The sequence below is a fragment of the Marmota flaviventris genome, chromosome 3 (assembly GCF_047511675.1).
Source record: "Marmota flaviventris isolate mMarFla1 chromosome 3, mMarFla1.hap1, whole genome shotgun sequence".
NCBI classification, from domain to species: domain Eukaryota; kingdom Metazoa; phylum Chordata; class Mammalia; order Rodentia; family Sciuridae; genus Marmota; species Marmota flaviventris.
In genome coordinates this window covers 19,061,363-19,083,579 of record NC_092500.1, presented here as the reverse complement: position 1 = coordinate 19,083,579, position 22,217 = coordinate 19,061,363, and the positions used below count along the sequence as shown (strand labels likewise).

Genomic DNA, 22,217 nt, shown 5'->3' with positions numbered 1-22,217 from the left:
CAGTCTTGGTACTATTGCATAATATTTTTTTTCTTTGATTGATTTTTGGTTTGCTTTTGTTTTTTGGTACTAATTTCCTGGTTAACCCATAGACTTAAGTCTTTTAGTTTTTCAAAATTATGTCTTAAAAACTTTTTTTGTGTTCTATTTGTTTTGTGTTGACTACCCCTCAACCCCCTTTTAGTCTCTGTCTTCCATCTTATCACCTTGCTTGCTTTTCTCATTCTTGCTCTTCTGTTCCTTAGCACGAATTCAATGATGGCTAATGTGGTCTTGATTTATTGGATGGATTTATTTTTTTTCTTCTGTTTATTTCCTAAGTCTGCCAGCTCATGTTTCCTCCCCTCCAGTTCTCTGCTTTCGGCATTTTGATTCATTAGGTGCCTCATACTTGTGACCGTATATTTGGTCCTGACTTTTAACTGAGCAGTGTTGATATTTTTCTGGTGTGTGTTCATCATCTACCACATTTTTTCCTTTTCCCCACATTTTTTGTTTTTTCCCACATTTTTCTTCCTTTTCCTGAAAATAACTTTGCATAGATACTTGGCTGGCTCTTTCTTGTTTATTACTTTTGTGAATGAGGTGGATTCTTCCAATTATTTGCAAGCGGTTCCTTCAAGGGAGAGCAGAGAACAGTGTTCCAGACAAACGGTAACTCTCCTTAGTTCATGGCTAAGTTAAGGGTTTTGTGTGTATGTGAACTGTTTTAACTTTTGTTTCTCCCTTGTTCAAAGAAATAGGAAGTTGCTGGACTGCTCATAATTTAAGGTCTATATCCTTCACCCTTCCTCCGTGATGCACTGCTTCTCCCAAAGATGTGTTTCTTTGTTCAGCCCCAACTCCTCTGCCCATTTTATGGGTTCAAAGAGAATCCAAAAGAGCTCTCTGAAAGACCCAGGCATCTTGTTTCCATTGTTGAAGGCAATGGTTTTGGTCCTTGAGTAATGCCACCTGCTTTGGATAACTAGACTCTGCATGATTTATTTGAGATCTCCTGGGACACCTGTCTCCTTAGGTATTTCCCTGCATACCTGTTTGACCTTCCCTGCATGCAACACTTACTCACATTTTGTAGTTCAAGGTTACAGGCATCTCCTAGCTTTCTCAAATATTTTTTTTCTTTTAAAAATTTCCTTTATGTTTTAAGTTGATTTCTAAGAGAAAATCATGTAGCGCCCATTTTAGTTTGACATTTTCTAATCAAGTATCACTGATAACCTTTTAGAAAGTTTCATTATTATTTTGTTAGGGTCAATTCTCTAAAATTTTTAAGAATCTCAGTCTGCTTTTCAGAAAGGTCATAGAAATCTATGCTCTCCACCAGGACACAGAAGTTTCTATTTTTCTATATCTTGCAAATACATAAACAGAACTTTGCCTCATTGACATTATAATATGCTTCCCAACTTGCTCTTTTAATTATTAGGGGGCAAATAATTATATCTTTTTTTTGAGAACTTTCTATTATTGTCCCTTAGTGATTTGTTTGCCTCCATTAACTTTCTATGGATTAGCATGAGCTTTTCCTTCAAGACTTGTGACCCGTTTTCCTCAGTCATTTGCAAGTCTTATTTTCATTTTTTAATGTCATCTTTTACTAAATAAAAATGTATTTTGATAGCAAGTTTAATATTTTCCTGTGTGGTTTCCATCTTAAGAGACATTTTCTTTACCACACTTAAGATTATATTTCCATAGATAGATAGAGATAGATAATATATATAGTGTTATAGAACATAGTTTTATATCTGAATCTCTAATAAATCCAGAATTTGTTTTGAATAAAAGATCAAGTATGAATCCAGCTTAATTTTTCTCCAAATTGTTAGGTGTTTCTCACCATTTACAGATTAATTTGTTATTCCCCACTTACTTAAGATATCACTATTAAAAAATAATTCTTATGCTTATACATAAACAGTTTTAAATTAAATTTTATTCCATTGTTCGCTTGTTTTATGGCATTACTATAAAATTTTAACTCTCATTTTATATGTTAATATCTTTTATTTTCTAGAGTAGCAATGTCAGTTCATTACCACAATTCTCAAAATCTCTTACTTAACATCATGAATTATTCTTCCAGATGAACTTTGGAATGATTTGTTGAATTACCAAAAATAAATCTTCAAACCCACTGGGATTACAGCAAGTTTATTTATTTACTTGGGAAAAATTGACATTTGACAATATTAAGTCTTTTTAGTTGGTAACATGAGATAGTTCTTCATTTAGACAAGTGTTCTTTATATTCTTCAATAACAACATTGTGGCTTTCTTCTCAGAAGTTCTGCATATTTCTTGTAAGTTTCACTGTTAGGTGATATGTATTATTTTGCTATCAGGAATGTAATTTATGTCCTAATTCATTATTGCTAGGATATAGGAGAATATTGAGCTTTAATTATTTTGTAATTATTACTCCCCTAAACTTTCCTATAAATCCTAGTTACTTCTCATATTATTCTTTTGAGTTTTATATCTAGACAATGATGCTATCTCCAAATAAGGTTAGTCTTTCCTCCTCTTTCCCAGGATTCATATTTCTCAATTTGCTTTCTTATTCAATTGCATTGGCCAGAACAATGTTAATGAACAATGGAACGAGCAGGCATACTTGATTTATTCTTGATCATAGTAGGAATCCATTGTTTTACTGTTAGTGTGGGTTTTTGTTGATCACATGCAGTTGGGTCTATTAAAATTTTTTTCTTTTCCGTTTGACAACCACTGTCTTAAATAGTATGTGGATCATTTACTTTTAATATAACTATTAATATGATTGTAGTAGGTCTACCTTTGTATTACTATTATTTTTGTTCTCTCTGGATTTTTTCTCTTCTTTTTTTTCATGGCTTTGTTTATTTTATTTTATTTTTGGTAATCCTCTTTATTTTTTTTTTTTTTTTGGTACTGGGAATTGAACTCAGGGGCATTCAACAACTGAGCCACATCCTCGACCCTATTTTGTATTTTTTTATTTAGAGACAGGGTCTCATTGAGTTGCTTAGCACCTTGCCAATGATGAGGCTGGCTTTGAACCTCCTGTCTCAGTCTCTTGAGCTTCTGGGATTATAGGCATGCGCCACCATGCCCAGTGGTAATCCATTTTTAGTTTATCTATTGGCTGATTTCCATACCTCTTTGTATATTCTTTCATGTTTGCTTTAGAGATTCTGACATAAATAACTGCTAATATCTTTTTTGATTTAAGTAAAATACAGGAGCAGAATTTGGAGGCATATGGTATTTTGAAAAACAAATTCATTTGATTATATTTTAATAAGACAACTTTGTTGCTCTTTTGGGAGTAGATTTTAGTAGTATAAAGGCTAAACTTGGGAGACTACAAATACACAGGAATTACCTTGTATTACTATTTACTGTGAGTTTTTTAATTTGTTCTAATTAGTTATACATGACAGCAGAATGCATTTTGACTCATTGTTCACAAATGGAGCACAACTTTTCATTTCTGTGGTTACACATGATGTAGAGTCGCGCCATTCATATAATTATACATGTACCTAGGGTAATGATGTTCATCTCATTCCACCATCTTTCCTACCTCCATGCCTTCTCCCCTCCCCTTTTCCCCCTTTGCCCAATCCAAAGTTCCTCCATTCTTCCCCTGATCTCCCACCTCCCATTATGGATCAGCATCCACTTATCAGAGAAAACATTTGAACATTTGGCCTTTTGGTTTTTGGGGATTGGCTTACTTTGCTTAGCATGATATTTTCCAACTCTATCCATTTACCTCAAATGCTATAATTTTATTCTCATTTAATGTTGAGTAATATTCCATTGTGTATATATATATGCCACAGTTTTTTTTTTTAATCCATTTGTCTATTGAAGGGCATCTATGCTAGGCCCAAAACCAACATCATACTGAAAGTTTTTAATTGGGAAAAAAGTATTAATTTTGTCAAATGTTTTTTCTGCTTAGATGAGGTAATTATTGAAGTAATAATTTCATCCAGTTATTAAGGTGAATTACATTGATTTAATTTTGAATGGCAAACCAACTTTGCATTTTCTGGGATAAATTGTTTGAAGGATTGAACATGAGGTATTATCTTCTTTATATACTGTGTGATTTAATGTATTATTATTTTGTTTAGGAATTTTGAGATTATATTCATGTGAGATTTAGGGCTATAATTTTCTTGTTTTGTGAGGTCCTTGTCTGGATTTGCTATTATGTTATGATCATATCATATAATGAATTCTCTTTTTATCTATGCTCTGAAAGATCTTATGTTAGACTAGTATTAAATTTTCCATTTGGGACTAGAGTTTATTTTATGTGAAGGATTTAAGTTGCAAATTCATTACCTTTTTACAGATAAAGGGGTATTCTTCCTTTTTTCCTTAAATATATTTCTGTGTTAGTTTTCATAATTTATGTCTTTCAAAGAATCTGCGTAATTCTTTGAACTTGTTGAATTCATTGGAATTTGGTTGTTAATAACATTCCCTTTAATTTTTTTTTACTTTTATTGATAGACTTTATTATTTAATTTCTTTATATGTGGTGCTGAGAAGTGAACACAGTGCCTCACACATGCTACGCAAGCACTCTACCTCTGAGCCACAATCCCAGCCCCTAATAACATTCTTTTTTTGTTCTTTAAGAATTTACATGCCCCATAGTGATGTGCCCTTTTCATTCTAGGTATTTTCCTTTTTGTTTATGTTCTTCTCTTCTACCCACCCCTCTTTTTTTTTCTGATCTGTCTTGCTAAGATATTATCAAGTTTATTCAACTTTTCAAACAACTATCTTCTGATATTATTGATTTTTTTCTCTACTGGTTGTCTTTTTATTTTCCTCCTTTCTTTTTTTCCCCTGATACTGGCAATGGGACCCAGGGCCTTCTACTTGGAAGTCCTGTGTGTCTGTTTTCTATTTCATTAATTTTCTCTATTTATTTTCCACATTTTTATGCTTCAAATTAATCTGCTAGATTTTAAAGTATGAACTTAGTTAACAACTTTCTTTTCTTTCCTGAAATAGGTAGCAAAGCTATAAATTTCCTATGAGTACTTCTTTAAATGTCTCTCATAATTTTTGATATGTTTGTTCTCATTTCATTAATTTCAAAATAGTTCCAAATGTCCCTTGTGATTTCTCTTTTGATGTTGGATCATATTGTACTGAGTTGCTTAATTTCCTGATATTTTGGATACTTTTCCAGATATCTTTTGATTACTTATTTTTAAACTTATTTCCTTTAATTTCTAATTTAGTATGATTTCTATCCTTCTAAATTCATTTAGACATGTTTATATGCAACATATGGTCTGCATTGATGAATTACCATGAGTATTTGAAAGCTCATATATTCTGTAGTTTGAATACGATGTCCTATAAATGTCCATTAGGTCATGCTGTTTGATAGTGAGTGTTTCAGTTTTCTGTTGGGATATAACAAATGCACCCCAAACTTAGTAACCACGTTTAGTTGCCTCAAAATTCTGCTATTTCAATAAGACTTATTGGCAATGGAACAATTTAACTGTGAACTTCTAAGTATCAGCTGGGTTATCTCAAAGGGAGGCTCATTCAATGTCAGTTACCTTGGGCAGGATTGGGAGCTGTAAACTGTGATCATCTAGAGTGACTTGTGCACCTCGATTTTAATATGGTCTCTTTATGTGGTCTCTGCACCTTGGTGTCTGTAGTGAAGCCATTGGCTTAAAACTCTGAAGTTGCCTGTTGAGAGAGAAGCTGTATTGCTTCGTTGACCTAGCCCTGGAAGTCATGCAGCCCCACTTCTCAATTCATTTGTGGTGGGGTCACAGAGTCTTGTGTATACCATCAAGGAGAGAGGCAACAAACTCCACCTCTTTAAAGGGATGTGCCAATGTCTTGAAAAGCATGTGGAACTGTATTGCCGAGGTAAATTTTGAAAAGAAAATTGGTCCTAGAATTGATCAAACCTTTTTCTAATCTTACCAACTTTCCCTTCCCACTCTGTTGATTTTCAAAAATAGTGTTAAAATCTTAAATTAGAAGCATGGATGTGTTACGTTTCTTTCTTGGCTCTACCGGTTTTTGTTTCATTTATTTAAAAATGTTGCTATTGGTTGTGTACACATTTTAAATTATGCAAATACCACAAATCACTATTATCTTTGTATTAAATTATCAATTTTCAAAATAAATTATTAAAATATAACAATATCTTAATTCAATAAACACATGCAAATGTAAGTGACTCTCCATTTAAAAAGATATACCTTTGGCACTCTTCATTCTTTATAGATCCAAATTTCTGTCTGGAATAATTTCCTTCAAGCCTAATCTGCAGGTTTAGTATTTATGAATTCGCTCAGATTTTATTTATCTGAACGTATTTTTCTTTGCCTTCAACTTCAAAATATACCTTTTTTCTAGACATAGTATTCTAGGTCAATCATATTTTCCTTCTTTTTGTGCTGTGGTTTGGATTGTCTCTTTTGTTCAATCTCCAAAAAATTATCTTTTCTCTTTTAATGTACAGTTCTGCTGTTAAGTCTCTGCAAACAGATTTTCATTTTGGATACTCTTTTTCTTTTCTAGAATTTCTCCCTTAATTTTCACTACTTTTAGAATATGTATCTATTCACTCACTATAGATACCTGTATTTAATACTTGAAAAATATGTATAATAATTAAAGTTATTATTTGACAGTTAATATAATAATATTACTATTACTATTACTATTATTATTATTATTATTTGACAGTTCCAACATTGCTCCCATTTCTGGGCTTCTACTGACCTTTTTTCTCTTGTTTTCTTTTTTCTATAATTTTTCTGCTTCTTCATATATCTAGTATTTTTTATTGCAGGCTGGGCATTTATGATGCTGTGTTGCCAATAATATGCCTGAAAGCACATTTCCATTAAGTAATGACAAGTTTGTTCTAGGTGGCAGGACATATACTCATTCAGCTTGATTCTACTTGACTTTCAGCTTTCCTTGTGTGGGTCTAGAGTAGCCCTTATTCTACTGATAGAGTAAATTTTCACCTGAGAGTTTCCTTTTTGGGGTCCAAACTAAATGGCTTGGGTATTCCCACATCTCCTCGCTCTGGCTTGTCAGAACCCGATCATATGCTAGCATTGTGAGAACTTTGGAATCTATATTAATCTCACAGCCTTAGACCCCAGTAAATCTCTTGGAGGGTTTCTCTGTGTATATATAGGTTAGTTAGTATTCATCCAAACACTAAAGGGAATCTATATATAAACATACAGGGCTGTTACTTTCTCTCTCTCTCTCTCTCTCTCCCTCTCTCCCTCTCTCAACTTTTCTTACAGTTTTCACTTGGCTTTCTCTACTCAGTATGACTTCTGGTCTGTATTTGTAATCCATTTCTCTGAACATTTGTAAAGTACTCGCAGGAAGAAAGCTAAGAAGAATTTGAGGCTTACTTCCTGGAATTTTCTTCTTGTAGAAATCATATCTGTATTATCTTTGTTCAATGCTTAAAAGCAGTTTCTTCATTTATTTTTGTTCTGTTTTTGAATTGTTTATTGTGGGAAGATAAATGTGATAGTTATTTCATTGTGGCAATAACTGTCTAGACATGTCAAATTTAATATGTGTATTAGATAAACAATGAAGTGTAATAGGCAATTCAGTATGTGAATTTGGAATGAAAATGTGTGTTTCTTCAGCATATATAATGTATATAAAAGTTCTAAGTGGGTAAGATCTTCTAGATTGAGAGAAAATACAAGAATAGAACCACTGGACAACTGTATTAGTCAATTTTCTGTTGCTATGAAAAATCCAGTCTGGGAAATATATGAAGAAAAGAGGTTTATTTAGCTCATAGTTTTAGAGGTTAAAAGTCCTAGATCTGGCAGGACCCTTGATACAGCCTTTGGGGAAGGTCTCATGGTGAGTGGCATCACAAGAGCGGGAGTGCATGCAGAAGATATTACTTGACAGGGAGCCAGGTAAAAGTATAATTGAGGGCAACAATCCTAACTGTGCTATGAAAATATTTATAAAGCATCTTAAATCGGTACATGAAAATTTTTATGCAGTAAGCCTGGGAGAGGGAAGGAGTCAGTTTTCTCTTTTGTAACAACTTACTCTCATGAAAACTAACTTACCCTGTGAGACCAGTATTAAGCATCACCAAGGGCAATACCCTTATGACCTAATTCCCTTCTACTAAGCCTCAACCTCTTAATGATACCACATGTCAGACCAAGATTCCAATGCATGAATCTTTGGAGGATAAATCATATCCAAACCATAGAAGCAACGTTAAATCAGGGAGACCAGAAAGAACCAGCAAACTCAGAAACATCAAGTAGGTAGGAGTAAAGTACACCTAGTAGAGTGATGACCTAGAAGTCTTGTGAAGCATGTGTTCCAAGGAAGAGGCAGCAATCAGCTGTGTGGAAGAGTGCTGATGGGTCAAGTAGAATGAGAATGAAAACTGACCATGGGATTTATCAAACACTGGGGTCATAATGACCTTTACACAAACAATTCCAGTGGTGGGGTGGGGATGAAAACCTGATTGGAGTAGACTCAGAATAGGGGAGAGGATTGGAAATGGAGATTGTGGAGAGCAACTGTTCAGTTTTGCTGTAAAATTAATATTACTCTAAAGACTGTGAAAAGGAATGTAGTAAATATAACTAGTAAGGAATATAATATGGTGATTACTTGTTCTTGAATAGTTGCTAGAACTTTTCTGGGAAACCACTGGACCTGAGTTACTTTGGATGGAAGAGTGATTCCAAGGATATGCTGGTAAATATTCAACAACTGGCTCTCTAAAAAGACAAGTTCCTGGGGCTGGGGAGATTGCTCAATGGTAAAGCATCTGCCTCACGTGCATGAGGCCCTGAGTTCAATCCCCATCACCACATAAAAATAAATAAATAAACAACAACAGTAAAAATGATATTTTTTTTTTAAAAAAGACAAGTTCCTGCCTGTCATCATTGCCTACTTCTGTGATGCAAATACCATCATGGTAGGTCTTGAGCTACAAATGGTATGTCACTGAACACAACTGGGAAGAGACACACACAATCCACTCTCCAGAGCTCAACAAGTAACTAGGTAATTTATGGTCATCTTCAACTTCCTGTATGATTGTTGGTGTATTTAGATTTTTAGTTTACCTCTTATTGAATTGACTTTGACAACTTATAATTTCCTGGAAAAGTATCCATTCCCTTTAGGTTGTCTTAGGTTGTTACTGACAAGGGAGCAAACATAAAGAATGTGAGTGATTTAGGAATCACACAAAGTTTTGTTTATACCCTTCATTTATGTGAAAATATAGTAGTTATTAATAGTTCAATAAAAAAGAAATTCTTGATAAAAGCATAAAGTGGAGACCCATTTTTCTCTCTCCTTATAGAAGCAAACTACATCCCTTTGTTCTGCATATGCCAGATGCATAATGAAAGATGGAGTGCTGCAAAAATTCAAAGATGCTTATTTTAATTTTATTTTATTGGTTCTTTTTAGTTATACATGACAGTAGAATCAATTTTTTATAAAATTATATAAGCACGGAATATATCTTATTCTAATTATGACCCCATTCTTGTGGGTGAGCATGTTGGTAGGGTTCATTTATGTATTTTCATGTGTTTATAGGAAAATTGTTAGATTTGTTCTACTGTCTTTCCTATTCTTCTCCCTGTCCCTTCACTTTGTTTCCCTTTGTCTAATCTACTTAACTTTTCTTCTTCTCCCCCACCCATCTTATTGTAGTTTAGCTTCCACATTATAGCCAAATCATTTGACCTTTGTTTTTTGCAGGGGACTGGCTTATTTCACTCAGCATGATAGTGTCCAGATCCTTCCATTTATTGGCAAATGTCATGAAGTCATTCTTCTTTCTATACCACAGTTTCTTTATCTATTCATCTGTTGATAGGCATCTAGGTTTGTTCCATATGCTGCTATAAATGTTGATATGGCTGTGTCAATGTAGTACACTGATTTTAAATCTTTTTGCCAAGGAGTGTGATAACTGGATCAAATGGTAATTCCATTCCTAATTTTTTGAGGAATCTCCATACTACTTCCAGAAGGTTTGAACCAATTTGCAGTCCCACCAACAATGTAGGAGCGTTCCCTTTTCCCCACATCCTTGCCAACACTTAGTGTTTGCTTGTATTCTTGATAATTGCCATTCTGACTGGAGTGAGACAGAATCTCAGTGTAGTTTTAATTTGCATTTCTCTAATTGCTAGAGATGTTGAACATTGTAATATATATTTGTTGATCATTCATACTTCTTCTTTTGAGAAGTGCCTGTTCAGTTCCTTTGCCCATTTATCAGGTTATTTGTCTTTTTGGTGTTAAGCTTTTTGAGTTCTTTGTATATCCTAGAAATTAATGCTCTGACATACAGGTGGCAAAGATTTTTTTTCTCATTATGTAGGTTCTCTCTTCACGTTCTCAAAGGTGATATTAAAAATCTGGATATTCAATTACATAATTTCATTCACACAGTTGATCTAAGGTTAAGGGCAAAGTTTTGTAAGCAACTATGTGAAAATGCAACATGTAGGCAAAATATTAGAAATTAAAAATATAACTGAGGGCAACAATCCTAAGCGTGCTATGAACATATTTATAAAGTGTCTTAAAGCAGTATAGGTAACTTCAACCTGAGGAGCTACTTTAATGAAATTGCATCATCATCATTGACCAAATCTTTAAGTCCAGGAGACAAAAGCAAATAAATCATTTCCTTACAGCAGAATCTAATAGTGTGTGGCAACATTACTATAGCAGAACTTTGAATCATCAGAGTTAGCTATAATATATCTTGCCTCTCCATTGATTTTTAGCTGAAAATGAGCCTTTGGCATTTCAGATGACAATTATAGTATCTAGAGGAGACATTTGGTAGATACCTGAAAAGTCATAGTGTAGTATAATATAATATAATGTAGTATAATATAAAATTGTTAAAAAGCAGTCCTAAAAATTTTAATAAAATTGTAAAAGTGACTTTCAAAAAATAAAATTTTAATTTGTTCTTGTGTTTCAGAAGCTTATTCCAGGATGATGACTGAATTTTGATTGAAAGTTGATTCTAATACTCTGCCATTTATCATTCAGCTAACGATACATTCAGTAATGGATACAAAGCCATATGCACCTTGGTAAAGAAACATTTTCCTTAGAATTTTAAAGACATTATTCTGTTTATCATCTGGTTCTAATGTTGCTACTGAGAAATCCAATGCCACTGGGGTCCCTTGTCCTCTGTGTATGAGCCCTTACTCTCTGGACACATTTGGAATCTTTTGTGTGTCTCTGACAACATGAAATTTCATGACTGTCTTGGTTCTGTAAGTATTTTAGAGACTTAGTTATTTCTTTCCATGTAACTAGTGCTCTGTAGTTCCAAGAACTTCTTCCATATTTTTTCTGTTCTCTGTTTCTGAAAACTACTATTTGGTCATCTGCTGGAACTTCTTAACTGGATTTTTTAATTTTGTTTGTTTCTCTTATGTATTTCAGCTTTTTGTCTTTTAGGTTGATTCCTTGCCTAGTTATCTTCTAAACCCTCTGGAGTTTTTCATTGATCTCGCTATATTTTTAATTCTAAGAACTTTTTTCTTGTCATCCCATTTTTGGTTATAGATGCAGTATCTTATCTTATATAAATATTAATTACATTCCTCCAAATTTCCTCTGCTTCCAGTATTGGCTTCTCTTCTTTAAAATGTCTTTCTGTACCTTTTGGGTTGCTTTGGTTTTTATCTCTAATGATAGAGTGTGTCCTCAAGTATCTTCTGATTTTTATAGCCCCATCACACTATCAGGTTCTGGGTACGTGTGTTTGTGTGTAGCTTTTAAATGTTTGGTTGATAGAATGGACCATTTCTTTGGGAGACCCTCTACCCTCAATATATGTATATACATCTTCAGTGGGGCCAGCTCCTGGAGCAACATTCTTCAATTCCCTGCCTGGGAGGTAAAAGCATGGCCATTGGTACTCTGGGAAGCAGGCTAGAAATAGGAGCTCCCAAGTTCTTTCCATGGTTTTCTTTCCTCCTCTTCCTCCTCTTCCTTCTCCTCCTCTTCCTCCTCCTCTTTCTCCTCCTCCTCTTCTTCCTCTTCGTCCTCTTTCTCCTCCTCCTCTTCCTCCTCTTCCTCCTCCTTCTCTTCCTCCTCCTCCTTTTTTTTTAAACACTCCTATCCTAATTCTCAATAAGTCCATGGTCCACTTGATTTAATAAACAGAAGAAAGTCAACAACCTTCTGCCAAGGTAGGAAAGAGTAGACACCAGCTGGTAGAGTTGGGGGGTGTTCTAGTCATCCTGAGCTTATTAGACTTTCAGGCAGTTCACCCACTTTCTGTTCCACCTATACAGTTGCTTCCTCTGATACCTGAATTTTCCACTTTTTGAAGCTCTCTTGGAGTTTTGCAGCCCACCTGAGCTTCATTCTGGGCTTCCTTCATGGTCAGCTTGCTTTCTGCATTTTGTGGTCTGCTCGGCAGTTCTATTTGCCTATCTGCTTTATGTTTCTAAATTTGAATGGCTTTTACCTCCTCTACTCTTCTCTATATACCTGTGAGTTCCTATTTTTTAACAAACTCCTTCAGTGTCATTTTAGTGAGGTTCCAGGAAGAGTGAGTCAAAATATATATTAAGTTTTATCATCTCTGTTTAGCTCTACATTGACTAGTTTAAGTTTTATTCTCATACATAGGAATACTCTTTGATTTTCTTTCTCTTCCTCTTTGGATGACTTTAGAGTCCTTTTTGACCTTAGACATATATCTTTTCAGCACAAAAAAATGTTTCTCCTAGGTATCCTTGGTTGTAGGTGTATGTGCGGTTGAGCCACTTTTTCAAAAATAAGGCTTTGGAATTACAAAAGTCAATTTCTTTGAACCAAATCCAACCTCCCCTAACAGAGCCAATCTCTACCTTCCCTGAATCTCTCTAGCACTTTGAATAATCCTCTACTATAGCCCTTATCACAGCACTTTGCCAACTACAAATTGCCTCATATTCCTCCTGTGAGTACAGATACCTTGAGGAAAAATTCGCACATGCCAGGCACTTTCATATATTTCATATATGAACATATGGTCAATATGTTAGTGGAATGAGAAAGTGAACGGGAGCGAGTATGATCTAGAGAGCCATGTTTATGATAAGGTGAAGAAGAGAGAAAAGAAGACCAGAATTCCTGAATATGGGAAAATTTGTCATAGTATATCTTGGACTTTGTTAAGTCATAGTCAAAGAAAGGTTTATTGAGGGAACCTCAATAGTCATGAAAAATAGCGTTCAGGGCATTTATCAGAGGTCAATGAGGAAAAAAATCCCTTTTACTAAGTAAAAAGAACATGTGCATTGAGTTTGGGAGAAAAACTAGTAAATTACATTAGGTAGGAGAACAGTCTTGTAAACAGAATACCCATGGGCACTTCTTTGAGTCATTCCATTCCAAACTGGGCCTTACCATTCCTCCTGCTGTTTACTGTCTCCTCGGTAAGGAGGAGACAGTGGTGTAACATGAGGCCTGGTGGCTGTACCAGTGCTGAATGGAGCTGTTAAGTATTGAATGTGACCGAGAATGGATGCAAAGGAATTTCATGTGTCTTGTGTTCATATAAGAATTTAGGGTCTGTACTTCTATCTAACATGTTGGGGGGTGAGTAGAGAAGGGTGTTCAAATGGAATATCCTCTAGGATTCCCACCTTGGTCTATGGTGCTTGTAAAGATAATTTTAAAAAGGAAAAGCTTTTTAGCAATTACCTACAGAATTTAAAACTTGTCATGTATGTGTGAAGTATTAAAAATAATAAATATATGTAAAATTTCAGTAAAAATTGTTTTTGGACAAATTATACCAATTGATTCTACTGATAGACTCAAATTTACTTGAGAAAAGTGCATTTTATCTTGATTATGTAGTTTTACATTATCCGTTATTCAGCAACTCTTTACTTTGTAGTATAATTGTCCACTTTGGCCATCTGATAAAGTTTATAGACTGCATCTCAGAATAATGCTTTTAAATGAGTCAGATAATATATGTTGAATTAAAAAATCTGGTTCTACTTATAGTTATCAAAATATTAAATGTGTGGCATAGTCATATATATACTTCATTATACTAACATATTAGTTCACCAAATAATTCACTTAAAATTCAGGTAAGTTGATTTTTTTTTATTAAAGATAATAGTGTGAAGTGTACAGTTGCTTAGCTTGAATGAGAATATTAAATGTGAGTAGTCTCTGATTCATCATATTAGTTATAATATCTAATAATTATAGATAGGGAATACTGGAAAGCAACATGAATGTGGGCCCCCATGTGAGAACATGTGACTTTAATGTGTTTCAGTAAATATGATGTCCAGAGTGGCTCAGAACATCTATGGGCAGGGAGGCAGTAACTAGTACTTGGAATTTTAACAACAGGTTAGCTACTCTCATAATTTTGAAGTGGGAATAGGTATTAATGATAATGTTAGTAATCTGTAGCAACTAGAGTATGATATAAAAATATTTGTAATTTGTATTAGTGACAAAGTCATAGATGCTGCTGATTTTGCTATACTAAACAATAAACCACAGCAATATTAGCAGCATCTATGACTTTGTCACAAATTAAAAATTGAAGAAGTTGTAAAGTTAGAATTTAATAGGGGGAAAAAGTATATTTTTTTCCCACCCATGATCCTGTGCTTCTCAAATTCTACCTAGGATCCCAGGTTAAGCAATTTGCCTTAGAGTCTTTATTCCAGGTTCCCTGCCAACCCACTACCATATTAGTCATGGAGTGTTAGTGACATTGGAGCCAGTCTCAATTCCTTCTCTGTCATAGTGCTTTAGTTTAATTGGTATCGAATCTTGAAGAAGGTGTTTTTGGCAGAGATATTATATTCTAGATGGTGAAATCTGAGAAGAGTGAATTGGGCCAGAAGCCATGGCGTCTGGTTGTCTTCAGATCTAAAAAGTGACTTTCTGTGAGAGCAACCTTGCCCTGCTTTTCCTCAGGACTTGAGAAAAATTTGGGTCTACTTTTGTTTCCATTTTCCCCCTTCCTCTTTGTCCGCCACAAGGAATGATCTGAGTCAGAGACCTGTGGCGTGATGTCCCCACAGCCCTGAAGTATAATAAGTCCAAGAGAGCTATCCTGCAAGGCATAGCCTGAATTTATGGTTTTAATCACAGCAATTAGTGTGGGTTTATTTAGTTACATTTTTGGTTGTTAATGGAGATGTGTGTGTGTGTGTGTGTGTGTGTGTGTGTGTAGGGGGAATATCTTTTTTTTTTTTTTTTTGTCATAGACTTTGATCCAAATTCTATGATCTAATATAATCTCCTGACTTTTTCAAATGTCTAAATTTAAGTATGAGTATTTTGAACTGTATAGAATAGCAACCATCTTAATGGAAAGTCGCTTTAAGAAGTTAGATCTAGTTTTTCTTCCAAACTTTGTGGCCTCGAGGCCACTCTTAGAATTTAAGACTGTAAAATGAAACACGTTGCTCAAAAGCTGAACTCATTGTACCCAGTTATCTTATGTGAACTACTTTTTGAGGTGTGGAAAAATAAGGAAGATTTTCATTCTGTGTGGGATTCCCAGCTGAGAACAAGAAATAGAGACTCAGGTTCGGTTATGCAACAATGCCTCACAATCAGTGTAAAATGGATACTAGAAAAACCCTACTCTTCAGAGGGATCCATTTTAAATGGGGACAAAAATTTTAAGACAGTGAATTAATAGGACATTAGCTTGAAAGGCAAAGCAAAACTCACTTAAATAAGTTTATTTTTAATTTTACATAGAATTTAGCTTACAACCATGCATTGATTTGAAGTAAGGAATGAATTCAATGTTGATTTTTTTTTGAATGATTTTTTTTTTTGACAAGTGGTATGAAAGTAGGAGATGACATTCTTCTACTTGGGTTTTTTATTTTTCTTGGTGTGATTTTGTACAGTCAGTTTTTGCAAAAACGTCAAGGGCTTCATTAGTTTTCCCTAGGGCTTTGAGACTCTCGGAATTGCCTGTCCTGTCTTTTTTATTTTTCGAGACTTAAATTTCCCTCTTGTCTCTGATTGTTTTATGTTGTCCAATGATGTGAAGACTGAATATCCATGAGGGTAGGTGTTAGTGTAGTATATAAGAAGGGACAGTGAGTGGTAACTAGTTTTATAGTGAGTATTTTTATCTTATACCTGATGTTGACCTAGATATCCTCCTACCTGGAGGGGACTCAGCTTACAACTCTTTCTCATGAAATTATTATCTCTCTTCATTCATGGAGACACTAGAGGAAATATGAAGTTATAATGGCATTAAAACAGGCATATGGGCAAAAAAAATTTCAAGACATCAGTGCTTGTACAATGAAAAATAAGTCTTGTCACTCTAGGGATGTTTTGTGATTTATTTAAGCAATCTCTATTGATAGGAATTGAGGCTGTTTCCAGTTTTTTTTTTTTTTTCCCATGACAAGCAGTACTACAAAGACTTGTTTGTACATAGCTCTTTGCACATTTGTTGGAATATATCTGAACCCTTATTCTAGAAGCAGAGTATAGGAAAGACAATTACTTGAACTGAAAATTTCCATAGAGATTTTACCAAGAGAAATTCCCATCTCAAAGTAAGAGTGCCCATTTTCTCCAATTGTCTAACTTGAAACATTCTTTTTCTCATCTGATACCTGAAAAATCAGCATTTTGTTGTAATATTGATTTTTTTTAAAAAAATAAAGTACTATTTTCTTTTGTATTCTATTTTGTGTCCGCAACCTTTGCCACGTGTGTGTGTTTATACATTTTATTAAATTAGCCCTCCATAATTTGTTTTGTGATTTCTTTTGGGGAGGTGTGTTGGGAATTAAATCTAAGTCCTCATGCATGCTAGGCAAGTACTCTACCACTGAGCTATACCCATAGCCTTTTTTTAGGGGGAGTTCCAGGGATTGAACTCAAGGGCACTTGATCACTAAGCCACATTCCCAGCCCTGTTTTGTGTTTTGTTAGAGACAGGATCTCACTGCCTCAGCCTACCTAGCCACTTGGGATTACAGGCATGTGACACTGTACCTGGCACCCATATCCTTTTTATTGTGAATCTCACCACCCACCTATCCCAGTTCACTGGTTTCTCATGACTTTATTTAGGCAACTTAGACCTTTTATTTGATGTAACTGAATTTATCTATCTTTTTAAATTGTGGTTTTAGTCAGAACTTCCCACTCAAGAGATTTTTTTTTTGTTTGGAACCCCATGTTTTCTTTTAGTACTATTTCCTGTTTTCATATTCATATTTGAATCTTTTTCAATTGGGACTTTATTGCTGCAAAGAGAAAAACAGAATATTAATTGCTATTTCCATGATTTTATATTTCTAACTTTAAGTTCCTGCTAAATCATGTGCAATCGAACAATATTCTGCATTTTACCTTCAAAATAATCAGTTTGAATCACTTGTTTAATTTACTTGCACAAATAATTCCTGCAAAAAAGTATTCATTATACTTTTTTCCTACTTAAAAAGACCAACAAAAATATACAGACTGATTAATTGTTAATTGTAACAAGGCTGGTATAGGGAGAAGGTTGGAAGGTATGCTTAACTATTATAAACTAATGAGCAAATACAAATTATGAGACACATTTTATAGTTTATGGTAATAAAAATAATAATAATCTTTGGTCAAAATTCTAAAAAAATGTAGATTCCTATAACAAGAATTTATATTCTCTATATGACAAGTCAATGGTCTTTGAAATTATTAAAGCAAACCTTTGAATCTTTTTGGAAAACTATTCTATAAACGTAGGTAGGAAATCAACTTTAAGGTAACATGACACAGAATAAGTATTGATTTAAATATTATGGTTACCAGTATATAAATATCTAAATTTCTTTATTAGGCATGACTAGCTTTTTTAAAGTACTTGTGACAATAGGAAGTCATTAAATGACATTGAAACATACTTCTTTTCCTCCTTTACATGTTTTCTTCTCCATTACAACCCCAACATCAGACTATTATGAGTTTGGTGCTTATACTTTCAGAATGTTTTTTCACTCAACAATACAATTTTCATATCTATTTACATCGAAGCATTAGATCTTGTTCATTTCTTTTAACTGTCACATAATATTCAAATATTTGCACACATTTTCTTCTCTCAAGGTAAATATTTTTAAATATACTTTTTATTATGTGGTCTTATTATAGATCAGGGTTCTATTTGGCCAGATGTCTAGACATCCTGTGGCCTAAGGAAGTGGACACATAAACTTAACTAAGTGGACACATAAACTTGACTTAAGCAAACTACCTTTAGGAAGGTAGTTTGTTGCTCAGGGTTTCCAAGAGGAAGGGGGCACACCATACTAATCAGGACCACATGGGGAAGCACCAGGGTCAGTCAGGAGACAGAAGGAGTAGAAGGAAGACATGGGCTGAAGGCTTTATTGCAGTTTCTGCAGGAAGGAAATCATATTAGTCAAGTTTCTTCAGAGAGACATAATCAATAGTGTAGTGATAAATAGGTAGACAGATTGATTGACAGATGGAGTGATCCTAAGGATTTGATGGTGGTAATTAGAGAGACTGAAAAATCCCAAGATCTGTGATCAGTAAGCTGGAATCCCTGCAGAGTTGTCTCAAGTCCAGTAGTTCTAGTCCAAGACCAAAGGCCTGAGGACCAGGGGAGCTGAAGGTACAAGTTCCAGTCCAAAAGCTATCAGTATCAAGACCCAGGAAGAGCCAGTGTTTTAACTTGAGTCTGAGAGCAGGAAAAGACCAACGCTATAATACAGACAGTCAGGCTGAGGAGTCCCTCTTACTCAGCTTGTTTGTTCTTTTCAGGTCTTCAGTTGGTTAGAGGAAGACTCCCCAAATTAGGGAGGAAAATTTGCTTTAGTCCACATATTTAAATATTAATCTCATCCAGCAAAATCCTTACAGACACACCCAGGGTACTGTTTGGCCAGATGTCTGGGCATCCTGTGGCCTAAGGAAGTGGATACATAAACTTAACTAACATAGGATTGGTGGGGCTGGGTAAGTGGTTTTAGGATTGTCTAGATTGAATAACTTCAGCAGGCTCTGTCTGTAGGAGTGTCCTTAGTCCATTTGGTACCTGGCCCTGGAGTGACTGGAGCAGGTGAGTATTGGCCTGAAGTGTAAGAACCAGATAGAGGAAGTGGGGTTGGGCAGAGCTCTGCATTGGTTAGGAATTAACTAAGCCTTGAGGAGTTGTCCTTCCCAGGTCAGTGAGGCCCCAGTTGCCAGAGCATCAAAAACAGAAAATAAGAAAGTATAGTTCATATACTAATCTATCCCTTTCTGTTGTTGCTTATGAAATTGTCTTTATTTATTTTTCTGTACTTTTTTCTCAGGAATATCTAATTTAGATTTTTTTTTGTTGTTGTTTTTAACCAGGTTTGTAATTCTTTGAACTTTTTGAGTATGTAGATTGGTGTCTTTCATCATCTTTGGAAAATTAAGTAATTTATCTCTTCTAATACTGTCTTTGTTACACAGCTCTGTCTTGCCTTACAAAGCAAAACCAATATTATCTGAATCTTTTCTTGTGTCTTAACTTGCCTTTCATGTTTTCTGTATTTATTTTTCTCTCTACACTGCAGTGAGCTGTTTTTTTTTTTAATGGACTATTTTCCAATCCAGTAATTCTTTTGCTTTTCTAGCAAAAGAATATCCAAATTCTTTAATTGTTGTTATTGTTTTCTATTTTTTTTATTTTCTTCTTGTGATACTGAGGATTGAACCCAGAGCTTCACACAAGCTAGGCAAACATTCACCACGGAAATACCAGTCCTCCAATTTAATTTTGAAGTGAGAATATTTTATTTTCATTTTCTAAGATGTTTTTCCATATCTTGTAGGTTGCATTTTGTATTTTATGCTTCCCCTCAGATATTTTCAATCTTGACCTTATTTCTTAAACATTATAAGTCTATCTGTTTTAAAACCGGTGCTTGGTGATTCCAATGTCTGACGTCTTTGTGGATCTCTTTTTGTTCACTGTTTGCGTTTCTCTTCTCACTCACGGTATCATATTTACTTGTGGCCTTGATTAGTTTTGACTGTGTGCTACCAATTTTCATTCAAAAACTATTTGTTGGATTTGCTAGTGCTTAGAGTGAAGTTTCTTCTCCAAATGGAGTTTGTGTTTGTTCCTGTCAGACCCCTAGATGCATAAACATCCCAGAGTTGTTTTAAACTATATTTGAAGCTTGAGGTTTCCTTGACCACCCCTACCAATGTGAGATAGGGCTGGAAATCCATGCAAGAGTTCATTTGTGGTTACCCTTTTTAAAAGACAGGTTTTAAAATTCTGTTTCCCGCTTCTGTTCTACTTAGCATGGAATTCCATCCTGATCAGTTCCCTGGGTAGGGTTGGTGGCTAAGAGGGTACATTCCTTACCTCAGAGTTTATGGGCTTATCTGTGCTTTGTTTCCTCAAGGGTCTAGACCTTGATTAATGTACTCCATGCCCCTGTGCTGCCCTCTAAATTGCAGTCAATTTTATCTGGATTAGCAAATATCCTTAGGAAAAAGTTATTTACTTTTCTGGACATTTACCTTCTACTATAGTTTGATTTGGCATAGCATCCTATCTTTGGATTTTTTGATCTTTTAAGCATTTTTTTTTTTTAGCAATTAGAGTTTGTATGAATAAAATAACTTGGCATTTTCATAAATGGAAGATGTAGGGAAATTTAAATTTATCTGAATGGCTAAAGATTTATTTTGCTTTCCTTGAATTTAAGAAATAAGTCTTCAATGCTTTTTGGTGATAACTTTTTAAAATTATTTCTTCCTGGTATATAATAAATCCTTTTGAGTTTATTTCCCTAGTTAAATAAAATTGCTGTCTTTATTATCTCATTGTTTATCATCAGTGTTCCATTTTTCCTGATCATTTCTTTAGAAAGTCATTCATATCTTTCATTTTTCTTTTTCAGATCTTTTTATTTCTTATTGTAGGAGAGTTTCTCAAGCGTATCTACCCTTATATGTGATCCTTTCTTCTACAGTGTGATTGCTATTTTGATTTCTACTTTTAGTAACGAATAAATTATTTATATAATATTATTTTTTCAGGATGGCTTTAAAAATGTTTCCCAGTTGTTTTTTGTCTTACTATTTTCTTTTTTTTTTTCAGGACATGTTTTTTTATGTACTTATAAATTTATGATTTCCATAATTTTATTGAATCTTACTCCTTGGTATTAACATTTTCTGAAAATAATTTCATCTCTTATTAATCACTATACTTATAACTTTTCTTGCTTGTGGAATCTTTGTATTGGTCCAATGTAGTTTCTCCTCCTCCTCTTCCTCCTCCTCTTCCTCCTGATCCTCCTCCTCCTCTTTCTCCTCCTTCTTCTCAGTGCTGGGGATGAACCCAGGGCACTGTCCATGCTAGGCAAGAGCTCTACCATTGAGATGCACCTCCAGCCCCATTCCATCATGATGTTATTTTTATGATCACTTTTAAAAAGTGAGATAATAACAAACATTTAAGTGGCGAATTCAATGAGAAGAATTAACAATCAAGGCAATGAAATGTAAGCATTTACTATATTATAAAAAGTAAAGAATGCAAAATACACCTTTCAAACATGCAAACAATTACTTTTTCTTGTAACCTTGAGGTACTTAAGTCTTAACTCTTTATTTGTGCACAGGTATTTTTAATGGTATATATAAATGTGAGAATATTTTTGGACCAAAAAAGTTCAAAGTGGAAATTCCTGAGGTAAACCTTAGATATATGGGTGTTAAGGTGTTTTCTGCTCTACTGATTAATTTTATTCACTGGAATTAGTAGAAAATGGGTATAAATGAGTAAAATTGAGACAATATGCTGGCATATTGTTTGACACTACTTTTAAAAGGCAAATTCATTTTGAAAGTATCCCTGAATATCATAGAAAAATACATTTATAAAACACTTATTGAACACCTACCATGTGTTAGACACTGTTGGGAACCTTGGCACAAAGTTTTTATTCCTGAGAATTTTAAAGTCTAGTTGGGGAAAAATAAGACTCGCCACCTCAATCTGTCTCTGTTTCCATCTCTTTCTCTCTGTCCCACACATTACTCTTTTCTCTCCCCTAACTAATTATATCTTAAAATGATTTTTACAAATCATACATACAAGCATATATTTGTACATT

At 34.3% G+C, this 22,217-nt stretch overlaps 1 long non-coding RNA gene across 1 annotated transcript in view; it reads left to right on the top strand.

The window, feature by feature from the left end:
- The first annotated feature begins 2,220 nt into the window (after positions 1-2,220).
- The window catches only part of LOC139705173 (uncharacterized), a 413,615-nt gene continuing 393,618 nt past the window's right edge, over positions 2,221-22,217 (top strand). The window contains exon 1 of the long non-coding RNA XR_011707043.1: positions 2,221-2,306. This is a non-coding gene — a long non-coding RNA (uncharacterized lncRNA). The remainder of the gene's footprint in view (positions 2,307-22,217) is intronic.